This window comes from Micrasema longulum, unplaced genomic scaffold (genome assembly GCF_059751315.1).
Source record: "Micrasema longulum isolate JH-2025_06_02 unplaced genomic scaffold, ASM5975131v1 h1tg001664l, whole genome shotgun sequence".
Classification (NCBI taxonomy): Eukaryota; Metazoa; Arthropoda; class Insecta; order Trichoptera; family Brachycentridae; genus Micrasema; species Micrasema longulum.
Genome location: NW_028278843.1, coordinates 21,754 through 40,413, shown reverse-complemented (window position 1 = coordinate 40,413; position 18,660 = coordinate 21,754). Strand labels below are relative to the sequence as shown.

General features: G+C 31.0%; 1 non-coding gene across 1 annotated transcript; it reads left to right on the top strand.

Annotated features, from left to right (window-relative positions):
* The first annotated feature begins 1,089 nt into the window (after positions 1 to 1,089).
* Positions 1,090 to 1,162, top strand: TRNAS-ACU (transfer RNA serine (anticodon ACU)). Its single transcript has one exon. It is a non-coding gene; the product is annotated as a tRNA-Ser (tRNA).
* The last annotated feature ends 17,498 nt before the right edge of the window (positions 1,163 to 18,660 follow it).

The following is an 18,660-nucleotide window of genomic DNA, read 5'->3' as shown; positions in this document are numbered from 1 at the left end:
TTTAAGGTGCTCATTGTAATTGCCCAATATTGGATAGGACTGACAATGTCAAATACTTAGGAGCTATTATTGACATGAATTTAAAGTGAAAAAAGCAGAGAGAAAATATTACCAACAAACTTAAAAGACTAACGTTTATATTCAAAACAATTCTAACTATAATTAATGTACAAGAACTTTTAAAAATTTATTTTGCATTGTGCCAATCAATTTTGGAGAACGGTATAATCGGTTGGGGTGGCGCGAGTGACACAGTTTCAAATTGTGTATTTGTTGCACAAAAATCCATAATTAAAATAATACTCAGAGTCTCAACACAGACATCGACTAAAGAAATATTCCACAAATCACAACTTATAACACCAAAACAATTATACGCTAAAACAATACTCACTTACAGATTAAAAAACTACTTTTACTCAAATGAAAGACATAACCCCTACAATACGTCACATACAAATAATATAATCACTAGATCCTCAACACATAGACAACTTAAACTAGTACAAACTAATACCACTCTCGGACAAAAGAATTTTGAGTATTATTCAATTAAAATCTAAAACCTACTTACACTATATTTCAAAATAATTTGTAATGAGAAAATGTTTAAAAGGCTATAAAAAAATGAATAGTGGAGCTAGGTAAAAGTAAAATGGATTTTCTCATTCGACCAAACCAATATTAAATCAACTGCTCCCCAAGTGTAAAGCTTATGTTATATTTTTGTTATTTTCGTTGCGCTACTTGTAATATAAACAATAAAGATGTACAAATATACCTAATTTTTAAAACTGTGAATATTTTATTAATTATCTTTGTTTATTAAGTTAGTCTTCTTTGTTTATTCTCAAATGTAAAAACAGTTCGAAAAAGTATATTGATAAGTGTCCTTGGCACGGGTAACCCCAGTGAGGTCACACTTTTTTTATTATTAATTATAGTTTGTAAGAGAAAAACATGAATTAATAAATAAAATTCTTATTATGTCAGCATTATAAATACTTTATGTTTGTTGTCTTCGTGTCATGTTTGAATTGTTTTGAATACAAGATATAAAAATCAAACTGAAACTTTTATTACACTGTCGGCCACGTGGTGTAGTGGTCAGCACGTTTGCCTACTATGCGAGAGGTCTCGGGTTCGATTCCCGACATGGTTGAAATGAAATATTAATTTTAGAAGGTGTTTTCCCACCAGAATATTTCATAGTGCCCGGACTGGTACCTGAAGCGTTAGACTGATCATCTTGCATTCATGTAACAAAAATGATCAAGATACTCTGCGATTGGTATACTACTTCAGTGCCCTATGCACCATTATTTGCGGAAAGGAAATGATGATAAAATAAGTACAAAGACACAACTTATAGTGGCACAACCAAGAACGACCTATGCCTGGGATTTTTCCCCGACTCATATACATACACATACATACATACACACATACACACATACACGCACAACTTGGAATTCTTTGGGATAGATCCTCCAGCTTTTCGTAGATGTCTTCACCACTAAAATAGTATCGGATAAAGATGGATTGGCATGAATTAGCTCAATGTCTAATATGTTGATCGTGTTAAATTGTATACCACTATTTTATTGCCCTTGTTTGTTTTCGCTACATAGTTTTATTATATTTTTGTTCAGTTTATTTTTACACGTGTTTCTTCATGAAACTGTTGTAATTGACCAAGGCCGTATTTATAATAAATAAATAAATAAATAAATAAATAATAAACATATTCATAAACAAGTACATATTTACGTACTTTATATATGCGTTCATATTATTGTATTACATAACGTTATATTTATACATGTAATTGAGGATCTCCATATTTCTTCCACCGGTTACTCCACATTCCATCACAGTGATTCATTTTCATTCGAACAAACCAATCAATTACACTCTCCAGATATGTATTTTGAAAATAGTTCAGGCTATTTTGTCGCCTGATGCAGCAAGTTAAAGATCCTTAAACCTACCACAGAGAAATGCCTAATCCAAATTCGTTCTCCCTTTTGGTAAGTAAAAATTTGCGCACCTCTCGAATGATTCCTGATTATTTTATGATCAATTAATTATTCGTTCAAAAAGAGTTAAAACCTCTGTTTCTTACTAATTATTCATTACATTATCAAAGATATTGTGGAAAACATAATTAATTGTTTGTGCTGAAATTTGACTAGGAATTCTTGTGCCGTTAAACTATAATTGACAACCCAAAAGGTTTTGACTAATTTGGTGGACCTTATAATAGATAACATGGCTCAAATCATGTTGTCTAAAAGTTTTTGAAGCAGACAAAACGAATTCATGCGCTCATCATGATAACGTTTTTGATTTGTATAATACGTCACGTATTCTTTGAAATGTAAATTAACGTAAAATTTGAGAATGGGTTACCAGGGAACTATGAAAGGCTTTGTCCATATAAACACGCCACCTTTTTCGATCACCTTTTGACTACAGGTCTTCACTACCGTCGGAGTAATAAAGCCTTTAAGAGCCACATATTAATCAAAATCGAGGATGCAATCAATTCAATGATCAGCCCACGTGGCGTGTCACATTAACTATTCTATTAGTAACGAAAGGAGGAGTTCTATAAGATTAAGGACAGCTTATTATTAAGGGTGGGTCTGATTTATTAAGGCTTAATGAACCATGATGAAACGTGGACAGAGAAAAAACCTGAATAAGCATATGTGTTTAATAATATTGACAGGAAATAAGGTTATTATAAAAAAATACTACAGTGGCTCTGGCTTTTGGAAAAGAATTGAGATTAATTTATTTCAAATTCATATTTTTGAGTTTCTTTATTGCGTTGGCGTGGAATTTGTAGAATTCCAATTTGTAGATTTTAGTCTATGAATATTATTAACTTAAATCGAATAGTCGTTTTGCCGTATTAGGACATTGTTTACATACATTTTTTAAAAACATATCGACGCTCGAAAGGAAAAAAATACTTAGCGACATGTGGCATCTTTACAGTAGAACCAGCTTTTTTTTTTAAACAGCCTTTTTTTATATTTTATTTAAATTTTGTTTAAATCACGTCAAAATAATACGTATGTATGAGATTTTTTTATTGATTAAAAAAATTAAAAAACCATAATTTGCTCTACAGTAAACTGGCTACATGTCGCTTGGTAACCTTTTTCCATTCCAGCGCCGATATAATAGGTACATGAATAACATATTTTATTCCTAGGAGTAATAAAATAAACTTATTTGGGACGGTACATAAAAATAAATCATTTTTATGATAATATATATTAGTTAATACAATTCAATACAGTAAGAAAATATATTTTAAACATAAAATACAGTATTTTCCAATATTTATAGAAATTATATTTCCCTACAGTCCCTATCAAAAATATTTTATTTATTTTTGTATTTTTTAAGCTTACATTTTCCAACGAATGAGAAGATTAAGTGTCCTGACTGAATGTCCTTATATGCAGTTATTCACTTTGACATAGGTACTTAAATGATAATTTAACGCATCATGTCGGGCGAGTACATAACATTATAATAATTAGGGGAAAAAACGGTAGGTAGTTAAATGCAAGACAAGGCGGTCTCATAATGACGGGAAATTTACGTATTTAAAAAAATTTTTTGAAGAAATTTGTAATATCTCATTGTGAAAATACTAGGTGATTTTATAATACCTTCGTAATTGTTACAGTAATTTTACGAGTGCTCTAATAATAAAAAAAATAAAAAAATGACAACTATTGTTAATTTGTTATTGTTATAATTTTTTGAAATTGTTATTGTTGTTCTGTACCAGATTTACCATTTCAACATAATTTTTTTACGCAACTGGCCGTTAACTAACTAATATTATCAGTCTTTGAACTGGCACGTGCACAGTTGGCATACAATTGTTAATTTATGATTTAAGAAAGGAATTCATTGAATTTAGTTAAAAAGTTGTATTGTTTGATCGTTGTTAAACATAATTATGTAATTAAATCGAATTTATTTAACATTATTTGAGTTTAAAAAGAACACAACTAAAACAAACTTTGAGTTAAGACTCTCATTGAGATAATTATAATAACTGATAATTGAATTCAAAATAGTTATTTATTTTTACATAAACGGCATAAATTGCCTTTAATATTTATTGAACATAAAGATGAAAAAAAAAATATACCAAAAAATTACAAAATTGCATAACTACAACAATAGTAACAAGTAGGTAAATATACATAAGCATCCAAAAATATCAACAAAATAAATACACAAATATGAAAAAACAACAAAAAAAAACATTTTTAAATATAAAGAAAAGTTAAAGAATAATATTGCGAGAGAAAAAAAGAAATCAGACTCGTTTTATAACTATCAAGTCCAGAACCAAATATATCATACTGATTGCCATATCGGTGGAGCCTAGGGATAGGCGAGTGCATGTGATAGTTAGTCCTAGAACCTGCAGAACAAAAAGGAAATCTGTGGCGGGTATGTCGACCAGGTACACGAAAACACACCAACTCCAGCAAATCTGGACAGTCAATTAATGAATTAATCACTATATAAAGTATCATTAGGTCAGTTAGGATTCTTCTATCAGAAAGTTTTTAAATATTTGCTGAAGATAACAATTGATTATAATTAAATAAAGCAGCTGGAATATGTAGTTTGAAATTAATATATTTTAGAAATTTCTTTTGGGCGCGCTCGAGTGAATCAGAATGTACACAATAATGGGGCGACCAGACTGGAGAAATATATTCATAACGACTTCTAATCAGGAAGCAAAAAGGTGACTTGTTTGGTGTGATGTTTTTAAATTTGTTAGTAACCCTAAAAATAAATCCCAACATACTTATATTTATCATTATTTCAATCAATATAAGTATAACTTTTTTCATATAAAGGGTGACTGGAACTGAACCCGCCATAGCAAATTCGCACATAGAGGAGATAATTCGCTTATTATTGGACCTTACTTTTCCTAACTCAAGTTTTATAGTTTGGGAGATATGTCAATTTTTATACTTTATTGAGACTTTTCCCAAATTTGACCTTTAAGCATTCAGAACTTTTTTTTCATTATTTTAGTATTTTTTTTATTATTTGTTGGTAGTCGTAAATATTTGTGATTAAAATAAGTTTGAGATTAAGCTTAAATAATTTGACAATTTTATTATTTTTTATGGTTGCGCGGCGGTTGTCCAACATTTTGAGTTATTGGCCAGGCAGTCCCATAATATAACATTTTAAAGATCAAACCAAGATGTTTTTTTTTTTTTTTTTTTATTTATTAATAAAACATATAAGACATGAATATCATGATATTATATTCCCAGGAGTTGTACGAGAAAACTCATTTGGGACGGTACATAAAAAAAATAGTACATTTCTTGTAACAATACATAGTATACATTTAAACAATAAAAATTTTAACAAATTTTAACAATCTATGAACTTAATATTAAAAAAGGAAAGAAAACATTTAAACAATCTGTGAACTTAATATTAAAGAAGAAAATAAAAACATTCAAACAATCTGTGAACTTAATATTAAAAAAGAAAAGAAAAACATTTAAACATTCTGTGAAATTAATATTAAAAAAGAAAAGTTTAGATTCGTAACTTGCACAAAACACAAATCATATAAATATATCGGATTCCAATTGTGTTAATAAAATAGGGAAAATCCAAAAAGGTGTATTACATTACGCTAACACAAAATCACCGCATGGATCCCTTGCACGTATTGTAAAATGCTCTCTACTCCACTATTGAAATTAGACCCTCGAGTCCTGATTTTTAGAATTCATTATGGCCCTTGTGGGTACATAACGAATGAAGGGTCCTTCATAATGAGTAGACTGCATGACCGTTTCGCTCGGACCTTTTTGAATTTGATTAAAAAATTTAATTAACGAAGTTCCGGTCATCAGACAAGGGTCGATTTTCAAATGACAATTATTTCAAGTCCCCGTGTTGCGGTTTGATTTTCCGACGGAATTAATTACGTAAATAAATAACGAATATTTTTAATTGTGATTAAAATTGATTGATAAACAAATGTTTTGAGGGTTTTACATTAAAAAATATAACACCATGAGACTAATATGGTACATAGAAAGATATTGATGTAAATATCAAACGTGTGGTTGTAAGATATATAATATAAATGTTATTTATTAATGGAATCGGCATTCACTAATTATTAAATATTAAAATAAATTATTATTAGTTCTGTTTAGTGCCAAAAATTGGCGTCTATTTTAAGCATATTATTACAAAACAAATAAGCAAAATTAAAGTATAAGCAAACATAGTAAGCAGTCTATTCTCACTAGGTACAGTAAATATGTACCTGTTCTGAGGTAGACAGCATTATGAAATGAAAATAAAACTTTGTTATCGGTGTTACTTAATTGTATTATTTTACAAGAATATATAAACGATTTCGGGATAGCACTCCTCCCATCGACGGGTGATACATAAAATAAAATAAAAGTATTTTTATTTTTTTATATCACCCGTCGATGGGAGTAATGCTCTCCCGAAACTGTAGTAGTGTTCTTGTAAAATAATAAAATTGTGGAACACTGGTAACCAAAATTTATTTTCATAATAATTCCATATGTAAGTGTTCGAGTACATATCGTTGATCCGATAAAACAGTAATAACTAAAAAAAATGTTTTTAGTTAAGTATACAGAATAAACATTTTAAAAAATCAACAATGTTTTCCAAATACTTATAAACAGGCTGGATTTCCTCCCTAGGGAGTTATTTAGAACTAGTTTTGTTGCAACAGAGATAAAAAAAAATTGCACCACAACAGGCCAGGAGACCCAATTACAATGGTGAATTACATAACAAAACACCCAGGCTTAAGAAAAATCACATTTAATTTTTGCGTTCTCACCGGGCATTGAACCTATAATCTTCCGTGTGTGAGTCAAGCGTCTTGAATACTACACCACGGAGGCCGCCTTTTTAAAGGGGAATATGGAAGTCAAGGCATCTTATACATCTATGAATACATTTACGTGTGTGTATGAGAGCTGAAATATTATTAAAAATACCGACTACTTTTGTAACTAGAACTTATTATTGTTGCAACAGAGGGAAAACATTTTTGAGAAAGCAATGTAAAAGTCTAGGCATTAAGAGGACTTATAAACTTTTATTGGCTGGTTTAAGTGGCCACTTTACACACTGTCTAACATTCACTATTCTGCCCATGTTTAAACATCCATATTTCCTCAACTCTTTCATATGTTGACTTTTGTGAAGTAAAAGAGCTAAAACTTTGTCATGTGGGGGAGATTCATCCGGCTGAGCAAATTCACCTACTACAATTCACATACTTCACAAAGCTCAATAGATGGAAGAGTTGATGAAGTAGGGATGTTTAAACATGGGCCGAATGGTGAATGTTACACAGTGTGTAAAGTGCCCACTTAAATCAGCCAATGATGGGTCGCAAGTCTTGTGAATGCCTAGACTTCCGTAATCCCTTTTCGAAAATGTTTTACGTCTCTATTGTAACAAACTTAGGTTTAAAAAAATCTTTCATATGCTGAAAAATGGACATAATTCTAGCTTTACGGCTTACATCTTACCCGCTTGATGTCCATATGGACACTCTTGCCATAACACTTATTTCAATGCAGTCGTTATCAAATAGTGTCATATTTCAATTATTTTCTTTACGACACTTAATATTTTATTAAAAAAATGTTGTAACATTTTAAGATAAATCTAAATATACATATAAATATCAAAAAACTTAACAAAAGACTCATACAAACTTTTCAAAAGGCGTAAAAAAAAATTATTATTACTAAAGACTATGAATAAAAAAATATGTCGATTTTGAAAAATCAATGTAATAATCCGTAAAGGCTAATATTTAAAAAAAATAAAATATGACACTTTGGCGATGCTTTAAAAGGTGAACCGAAAAAAAAAGCTTAATCAAAAACGATTGTTTTTAACTTAAAGTTTATATTTAGTTTTTAGACTCTCCTCGAAATTCTGTCAATTAAGTTATGACATTATTTTATTTATATTTGTTATTTGTTAGTATTTCTTTCACTTCGCAACGGAGCGGCCGATTGACCAATTTTTCACATGAGGATAGCAGAAGAGATGAAAAGCAAAATATGCAACTTACTTTTTATCTTAAAATTAAAAAAGTACACAAAAAAAACGAAATAAGCAGAATTGAGCAACATTATTTAAAAAAAGAGTAAGATTTTAATATTATATACGCGCACCGCACATTTTCTGTAATTTATTATATTTTAAATTATGATTTGTATTCATTTTCCAGTTTAATATGTGATTTATTTCATGCGGTGATTTTATTTTTCTTGTGGATACAAAAAACATGCCTCAGATTTTTTTCGGTAGATTAGTTTGATACCCTTAATATTTATACATAAGAAATTTCCACAGCTTCTTAGCAATTCCGTTCTCCTCGTAATTGGGCGATAAATCTTCCTTATAATATCCGTCCACGAAGAATCTTAGGAAAGAAAAATACCTTGCATTCAATTTCCCTCGTCCCGTTTCGTTTTCAACAATTTTTAACCAGCATCATCAGTGTTTAAAATATGTTTTCTAGTATAAAAAAAATCAACGAAACTATAGTACTCTAAACTCCAATTACATGTGAAGTTAACAGTTATCTTTTATTTATTTAACTTTATGTTGATAATGTTATTTGTACATTGGTGGGCTTTTTTATTTTTATAATTCAAGCACATTTTTTATTTTTATAATTCAAGTTACACAACATATTCAATAGAAAAAAAAAAGATTAAAAAGCTAACGATATATAAAAACAGAAAAAAACATATTTGTTTATAAATTACCTTAAATCAAAACTATTACTCAATGGGAAAAGGGAAAAAAGAGGTAAAGAAAAGGAAGAGAGATTAAGGAAGAGAGAGATGTTTCTTCAGACGTGATAATGTAGTAACATCTTTGATGGTGGATGGGAGATGATTCTACAGTCGAGCCGCATGGACACTATATGAGTTAGAGAAGAAAGAGGAATTGTGGATGGGTATTAAGAGAGTGCCTTGAGAATTAGAACGAAGAGGTAAACAGCTTAGAGGTATATAGGAGCGTTAGGACTATGAAGTACATTGAACAGAAGTGAAAGGGAGTGATAGTCTCTCCGCTGTCTAATTTTGAGCCATTTCAGTTGCCTACGAAAATCAGAAATTTGGTAATATTTCCTAAGACCAAAAATGTACCTTATGCATGTATTCTGAAGTCGTTCAAGTTTATCGAGTTGCTCACAGCTCAAATCAGTCATGGAAACATCAGCGTAATCTAGAATGGGTAGTAGTAATCTTCAATTATCAATAAATAACAATCGAGTTTCCTGTGCAAAAATTGTGTATTTTTATATATTTATAAAAAAAAACATGTTCAATTACACGTGACAGATAACAATACTTGAAAATTTCATAAAAACGTTTATATTTCCGTTAAAAAAAACAGCTTTTAACAGTTAAAGATAACTCTATTGACTTCCCATTTTATAAGGCTCGCAATTATAAACGGCTACCTTCATCGGAATAAACTGAGACGGTATAAACTAATATCGATATTTAAGCACGAAAGTGTAGCTCCTATTTTCTCGCCTCCTCTTTTACAGTAGTAGCCGCTCGATTGTGGAATAATCTACCCACTAATGTTAGAGACCCCTTCTTTATTTACATTTAAATCAAGATTAAAATGTCACCACCTAAATATTCTAATTGTTCCTTTATCCTTTTTTTTTCCTTCCCATCCCCTCTCTTCTCTTCATAGTATAGTGTCAGTTTTTTTTAAATATATTTTTATTTTGTTAATCTTTGTTTTTATTTTTTGTAGAAAATTGTAAGATTCAATGCGTCCATGTATTTATAATTTTCTCAAACTGAACGGTTTGGGTAGATTTACATTTAAATCAAGATTAAAATGTCACCACTAAATATTATAATTGTTCCTTTATCCTTTTTTTTCCTTCCCATCCCCTCTCTTCTCTTCATAGTATAGTGTCAGTTTTTAAAAATATATTTTTATTTTGTTAATCTTTGTTTTTATTTTTTGTAGAAAATTGTAAGATTCAATACGTCCATGTATTTATAATTTTCTCTAACTGAACGGTTTGGGTAGGTAGGAAAAAATTGCCCTAAGGCAATATGCATACATTTGTATTTATATTGTATATGTATATAAATTGTTAAATAAATAAATAAAATAATGTGTTTATTTGTATGGAAATTCAAAATATCTTCGTCGGTAACCGGTAATTGAACATGTTTAGAAATTGTAAACATATACTCAGGGAATCTTCATGTATCTAGGTTTCGCTCAACAAAGTTCGGCTGTAAGTCCTTGGAAAATATTGGCCATTCCGAATATAATAAACTGCCCGATGAGCTAAATTACGAAAAATTGAATAAAAAATCCAGAAGTGTCACAATTAAAAGTGTGTCTTAAATATTTTTGATATTGATAATTACTAATTTAATTTATATAGATGGTGTAAAATATTGTTTTTTTTTATGTTTCTTTTACAATAATATTTTCTAACTATTTCGGATGTAATAACTATGTATGATATTATGTATTGTCAAAAAAATGTTTTATTTTTATGTACGGTCCCAAATGAGTTTCTTTAATAACCTTATTTTTCCTTTTTTTAAATCCTTTTTTTTCCGTATTTTTGTGATTGTTATTAATTTTAGTCTATTTTATTACATCTTATATGTTGTTTAATATAAGGTGTAATAAAATAGACTCAATTTTATTTCTTTAGCTTAATCTTTATTCTAATCCTTCACTAAACGTAATCTTTATTAGTACTCAAATTGATTTTACACAATTATTTTATATAATTTTTGAAAGATGGTGGTGTTCTATAATTAAGGATATACATAAAGAACGTTAGTTATGCTTACTTAAAAACTGGATTTTTTTATGTATACTCGTTGAACTTCCAAATAAATAAATTTAAAAATATATTTTTTAAAACTCCTAGGAGTATTATATGTACTTTTTGTGTTATATGTTTTATTAATAATATATATACTTTTTTTAATATTATTTTTTATACAGAAAACTTTATTTTACCTTGTAGATAAAATTAAACTTCCCATCAGTGACGGTAATATTCTAAGACGTATGTTCGTTTATTCTGTGGTAACAATAAGACGTTCATAACAATTAGCTACTGTCTATTGAGATTATAGGGATGGAATCTTTTGAGGGATTTAATAAAGTACTTGCTTTATTTTATTTGTAATATTAAAGGCCTAAGCCAATTTCATAAATAAAAATATGAAACAATGTTTGATTATGTCCAAATGCTTACAGACTGGCTGGATTTCCTCCCTAGGGAGGAAATCCAGCCAGTCTGCATTTACTTTATTTCAACAGAGAGGGAAAACATTTTTGAGAAGGGAAAATGGAAGTCTAGGTATTTACAGGGCTTATGACGTGTCATTGGCTGGTTTAAGTGGCCACTTTACACACTGTGTAACATTTACCTTTCTGCCCATGTTTGAACATCCACAATTCCTCTACTCTTTCATCTGTTGACTATTTTTCAAAACTAGTGCATAATTTTAGTTACAAATTTATTAAACTGTCGTCATCATCATCATTCCCTTTCCGCACCTAATGGTGTATAGGGCAATGCATTGGTACACCAATCCCAGCATATCTTGATCATTTTTGTTACATGAAGGTAAGATGATCAGTCTTACAGTTCAGGTGCCAGTCCAGGGACCTTGAAATATTCTAGTTTAAAAACACCTTTTTAAATAAATGAATCATAAAGACTATGTCAGGAATCGAACCCGAGACCTCTTGCATGGTAGGCAAACGCGCTGATCACTGCACAACGAGGCCGGCAACTAAGCCATCGAAATAAATAAAATCAGCCATGACGTCATCCGAACTTCTTTGTTCTTAAGTTGCGTCTTTATGCACTTTGTCACACGCGTGTTTTCAAGCGGATCGAATTTTATTTCATAATTTAGGCACTCGAATTATCAATTCGTTACGTTCGGGCGCATTTGAAAATGGTCCTAATCAGAGATCTATCTCCCGCGTATATAGAGGGGTAATTGGCCGAAACATTAGGGACTAGAATAGCTTAATCAGTGTCTCGTTAGCTTCTTGTTCCGAAGTAATCACTCGGTAAATTCGTTATGCATTGTTATTGATTTTTTTGGTGTTATTGCGTACGCTAAAAAAATAACAAAACACTTTTTAGATTAAGGAAAAGACAAAAAACGAGATAAATAGATAATTTAGGACATTTGATAGAGAAGTATAACTTTTTTACAATTTTAAAGAAATAAGAATCTATAAAACACTATCGAGTAAATAAAAATATTTTTTAATTTGTAATTTAGAATTCCCGTGAAAACGGTTTACTGCATTGGCCACTCTTCTAATACGTCACGAGTCGGTTAAATTTTGAACTTTGTTTGTGACCGTTTAAATTAAAATAGAATATCGTCCCGAATTTTGACGTCACAATTATCAACGCCATGCATGTCGCGTTTTTATAGGGACTTACTTTTTACATATTGAAAAAAATATGTATGAAATCATTTCTCCACAATATCCATACCAATTTAAAATACAATTAATTTTTCCAAATCCATTTCACATCTTTCTATCAGTATTCGTAGTATGTGATAATCCCCAATTTACGGAATTTTATTTTCTCATTAATAATTATACAATTTAATTAGTAATTATAGTTTTTTTTTCTTCTTTTTTTTATGTGTCCGGGTAGATAAAGAATATGGATGTATAAAAGATAGTACTGTGTGTTTAATAGAACCATAATCTCGGTTTGATTTTATAACCAATATTAAAGTCCGAGAACGGACGCAACAGCCTCCTTTAGCGAGCGTCTTGAGGATGCGGCGGTGGTCCTGGCTTGGACACGTGCTGCGCATGCTTCAGGAGAACCTAAACTTAAGATGCCTCTTCTTTAAACCTGCAGGCTTCCGCCGTCCGGGAAGGCTGTCGATGACTATTTTTTTACTTTATTCGGTGGAACTAAGAGCCGTTGAAGCTGAGAATATTTACACAAACATAAGTAAAAATAAAAGCAGTTTATAAATGTTTATATAAAAATGTTCATGTTCAAACGTAGCTTTATACAAATAATTTCTAACATGTTTTAAAATGTTTGACCATAAAGCACTGAAGGCTCCTCCTAAACGAAAACATTGGTATTGCATTTCTATACATTTAATCAACTTGTATATTAAGTTTTATAATATTATAATAATATGATGGGTCTGACGTGATAAACGAGCAATATTATGCCAGTCCGCGCATCGGAACTCGGAACCAGAAACGCCAGATGCACCCAACATAATACGCACTTAATAGGTAAATAAATTCGTACTAATATCGTGTCATTACGCATGTTCAAAGTGACATTACAAACTAACTTCAAACTTCAAATCTGCGCATGCATTGGCAATGCCCGGATCATGTATATTATCTTCTACATCTAACGCACAATTCATCGGTATGAAGCATTGTCTATCTCACTTAAATGACGATATTAGGAGGCATGGTATATTTCATACCCATTTAGGGTAAAATATTGTGCAAAACAGATGACAAAACAAAAAACACCGAAGAGGAGGTTAAAAAAATCGTCCGACAAAGTCTATTTCGTTAGATTTTTTGGCGCTAGAATTGAATATTATGATGTTTATGAGTATAATATTGAAACGAATCCCTGTTTCTTTGTACCAACCTTTAACATATTTTTACTATTAATAAATTTACTCATTTATTTACACAAATGTTTACTTTGCAGTGCACTGCATTTAGACACATACTAAGGAACCACCTCTGCCATAAAGTCAATGCGAGTATGAGTGGTCATGCTTAATTTTCAATTAACAAGACAATAATAAAAATACATACCAAATTTAAAATTAAAGTAAAAAAAAATATTATTTTGTTGTAGGATCATTATATTTACAATTTAACTCGTCTGTTTGTGAGGCCTTTGATAATATTTTCAGTATTGAAATACTTTTAAACATCGCAAAGAAAGTTTGTTCCAATAGACTGAACCTTTAGCGGAAGCCTCTATTTTGACTTGCATCATAAAAGAAAGGCGAAATTCTTATGCACTTTTCTTGAGCTTTTAATTTAACGTCTTTGAAGATCAGCAATCGCGCTTAAGACTGAAAGCCTTTGTGAGAGCTCAAAAATAAAAAAAATGCAGAAAGCTCAGCAACTAAGGGTATAAGATTGTCTTTCTTGTAATGCCTTAAGAAAATGAAACAAATAAATTACAGCATCAAAAGCGCTGTTTGCTATTTTTATTTTCAATATGACTAACGATGAATATGAATTTAACAACGATTTAACCTACCGAGCAAAAATAGTTTTTAAAAACATCGTAGTTTGTAATCTCGTAAATTTTGATAATTTATATAAAATTTGTATTATATTTTATACTAGCGGACCAGACAGACGTTGTCCTGCCCCAACGTTGGCTTGCCTGCTGTTAGCTTAAAAAAATACTTTCCATTGATGAGTTACTCAGGTTCTTGTTTATGATTGAATTCCAAAACGAAAAATTATTAATAAAACTAAATTTAAGTAGGTACCTAGGTACTTTTTTATGGTTGAGTTCCAACACATAAAATAAACATTTTTTAAATACGGAATTGTTTTTGCAAATTTCACACTGCCCGTAACTTATTAACAACAGGGACGCGCTATATTTAGGATAGCGATTTTCAAAAATGCATTGAATATAAGTTAATATTATTTTAGTATGATCAATCTGATTGAGATCCACAAAAAACAAAAGCTGTTTATAAACATTTAAATACAAACATTTTTTTTTGCAAAAAATAACATATTCCCAATTTTTGAGTATGTTTATTCTAGTCGAATGCAACCCTAGTAGGTCGATGAATAGAACGTTTATGCTCCCAACTTTTTTTTAAAACATTAGATTGAAAATTTTAAATTTACCAACAAGCGCATCGCAAAGTTCATTATTGTGCAAAAAACCTCACATAAATCGGTTCAGCCGCTGGGAGGAGTTTAGTGACATCACACGCATAGAAGAAATATATATATAAAGATGTTTATACATATTATTAATGCATAAAAAATTTGAATAGCCTCCCAACGGAAATTAGTGACAATGAAAACATTAATAAGTATGTATTTTTAAAAAGAGAAAATAATATACGAGTATGATCCTAAAGGACAATTAAACGTAGTTATGCAGAAAGCAGCCAGCCATAGAAAAGTGAAACTGAGATAATAGCACCTTTTTTTATTGCAGTGAATTTGAATCTTATTAATTCTTTTGGGAGTAGAATGCAGCCTCGTCTGCAGACATTTGGATTTTTGAACATTCTTGAGGGCAAATAAATATTTGTTAAATGTGCTGTGCGACTAGGAAATAATGTGTCTATTAAAAGCCGTTTTCGCGTGGACGATACAATATTGTTTTGCCTTAGGACTCGACCATTGTCCACGTGAAACAGCAATTTGTAGAAGAAAAAAATTGTCCCGCGACATCGCCACCGAGATAGACGGGCAGGCTATCTCCGAAGAACAATGATAACCCCAAACATGGCGCGCGACCGCAAGCGGCCGCAGTGTTTTTGCATAAACACGCACGGACCGAACCTTGTAACATTGTAAAGCTAGGGTTTCCTAGGACAGCGGTGCCCGTATTTTAACGGCCGTAGTGAACGGTGATGCAGTGGACAGCCGTCGTAAAGGTGATTAGAGAGTGGTTTCCTAGGAAAACGGTGTTAAATGGTGTTGATAACACCGTTTTCCTAGAAAACCACACTCTAGTAACCTTTACGACGGCTGTCCACTGCATCACCGTTCACTACGGCCGTTAAAATACGGGCACCGCTGTCCTAGGAAACCCTAGCTTAACAGTAGCGATTTTCTCGACGTAAACGTGCCGCTCCCGCACATTTTTTCTGCCGAAAATGGAGAGGGAAAAAAAATCATTTCAATTTATTTACTTATTATATACGTCGACTTTTACCTGACACGTACAAAATTAAAATTCAAGCGTTTCATGGTTTTAATAAGACAATATGTGGGTATAATAAATATGCTTCTGAAAAATTATAGCACTCCTGTATACCCTCTACTTCCAAACGCTTCTATATACCTCGGTGAAAAATTTGTGAAAAAACGTTGTATAATATAAGATTTAAAGAAAACTTTTTTTTGTTTTGTATACCATTTTGTGAAAAGGACCGAAATTATATTGTTATAATATTTATTACAATCAATATAATGTAAAGTTTCCGCAAACTAAGTTTTGTAAAATTTCCATTAAAAATAACATTTTTTAATAAAAAATGATAAAAATTTATGAATAATTAGTTTCATATTTTCATTTAGAATCACCTTAAATGACGTCTAAAAAAACATCTCCTTTCTCTTCTCTCTCTCCTCCTTTCCTCTTTCCACTTTATTCCTTTTTCCCATTGAGTAATAGTATTGATGTTGGGTAATTTAAATATTTATACTCTTGAATATCTTTAGTTTTTTTATTTTTATCTACTTTGGAACATGTTTTGCCTCTTAAATTATAGAATTAAATTTTTTATTGTATTGGCTGGTTTGAAGAAATTGCCAATTAGAAATAAGCCCGGCAATGTACAATTAACATCATCTACAAAAAGTTAAATAAATTCATTTAAAAAAGACAAATTTAGGGAAAAAATTTAAGTATATATATAGTGAGTACTATGTAAGTGTATGTAAATAAAATACTTCAAGTCCAAGTAATTTTTACAGCATTCGAATAATGTAAGTAGTTTTGTTTTTTTCACCGAATTAATTTTATTATTATTATTTAGTTTGTTTTTTAAGAATTCCAACACATTTTGATATAAAAAAAAAGCATTTTTGTCGAACTCGCTCTGTAATAAAGGCCGTCGTGTGCACATTTTCGCAGCGCTCATGTATGAACGGCGGCCGAATTTTCGTATTGTCCCAGCGTTCTGTCCCGTGCGGTCAAGGCTGTTCACGGAGCTGGGACCAGACAATATTGTCATATATATCCAATGATCCACATGTTAACGGCGCTGTATAAACGTCCGTTCCGACAACATCATAAGCGCGCGGATTGAAAAAACATAGTGAGAATTGGAAAAAAACCTGTTTTACTTGAATTAATATTTGCGGAAGATGCTCAATACACTCATAGGTCCTTTATTTTTATCTTGTTTGATATCTCATTCTAAGTGGAATGGTGAATAAATACAGGCACCCGTTATTTTAAACAAGTAGCGTCAATTTTAAAAACATTTTGGGTAAATTATGCAGATGGCAAGAGCGGTGAAGATACCGATGCAAATTTTTAACGCTTCCTGCCGAATCGGTAATTATGTAAAATATTGCTTTACGCATGACGCAATACAAAGTCAGTACCTACTTTCGTAAAATAATACCTTCATACATCTTTGAATCTGAATATTTTAATAAAATTAGTCATTCGCCGAAATTTTCGCGGAATTGATTGAATAAAAATTAAGGTTAAATATGACGTTGATGCAGATAATGATTCTTTTAAATTGATAGAATGCTGCTGCAGGAACGAAAGTTGAATAACCAGTGAAGAATTTTAATTCAACAATGTTTTGAATAATTCCAAATATTTGCAGACAGGCTGGATTTCCTTCCTAGATCTAAATGTGTTGCAACAGAAATTTGAAAAACTCTCTACCTAGAAAATTGCAAAAGAGTTGCCTAGTAGGTGATTTGGTTCAGCCGGATGAATCTAACCCACATGATAAAGATTTCAGTTCCTTTGCTTCACAAGGGTCGACAGATGAAAGAGTTAGGGATGTTTAAACGTGGGCATAATGGTGAACGTTACACAGTGTGTAAAGTGGCCACTTAACCCTGTAAATGCCTAAACTTCCACATTCCCTTCTAAAAAATGTTTTCCATCTCTGCTACAAGAATTTTTATGTTTGCTAACTTTTATTCGATTATTCATTGATGTTAACCACAATAAAAACTTACACACGTAATCACGGGTAACGTAGAGAGAAGAACTTGAATAAACATTATCAGGTTGCCAATACTGGAATGCCCTTTCAGTTGGCAAACCTTGAGTTGCTGCATCCTCAAAAAAAAATAATCTCATAAACGGCTAAGCTACAAAATTCATGTACAGATGGTGATGTTAAATCGTGTTATTTCAAGCAAAAGACAGAATATTCTGAAATTCAGACATTTATAAAAAAAACGTAGGGACACACTGCTTATTGTTTTTTTCATAAATCAAAAGACTACAATATAAGTTGGAGCCTGTTATAGCTAATCATAAATTCACCGGTCTTATAACTAGCGTGCATTCCCGCTTACTGTCAATAACCGACTGATTGAACGATGTTTTTTTTTGTCTCTTCCCACAAAAACCGACAAAAGAACAGCGTCTCTGTATTCCTTGTTGTTAGTTCTATTCTCGCGATCTTTCTTCTACTATTAAACAGTCTTTTTTTGTATCGGCATCACTTTCATTCGTCTTCGCATAGCAAAAATAAATTACAATATTTGAGTTTGTTCAAATGTTCGTAGACAAAATACTGGATTTTACCCCCT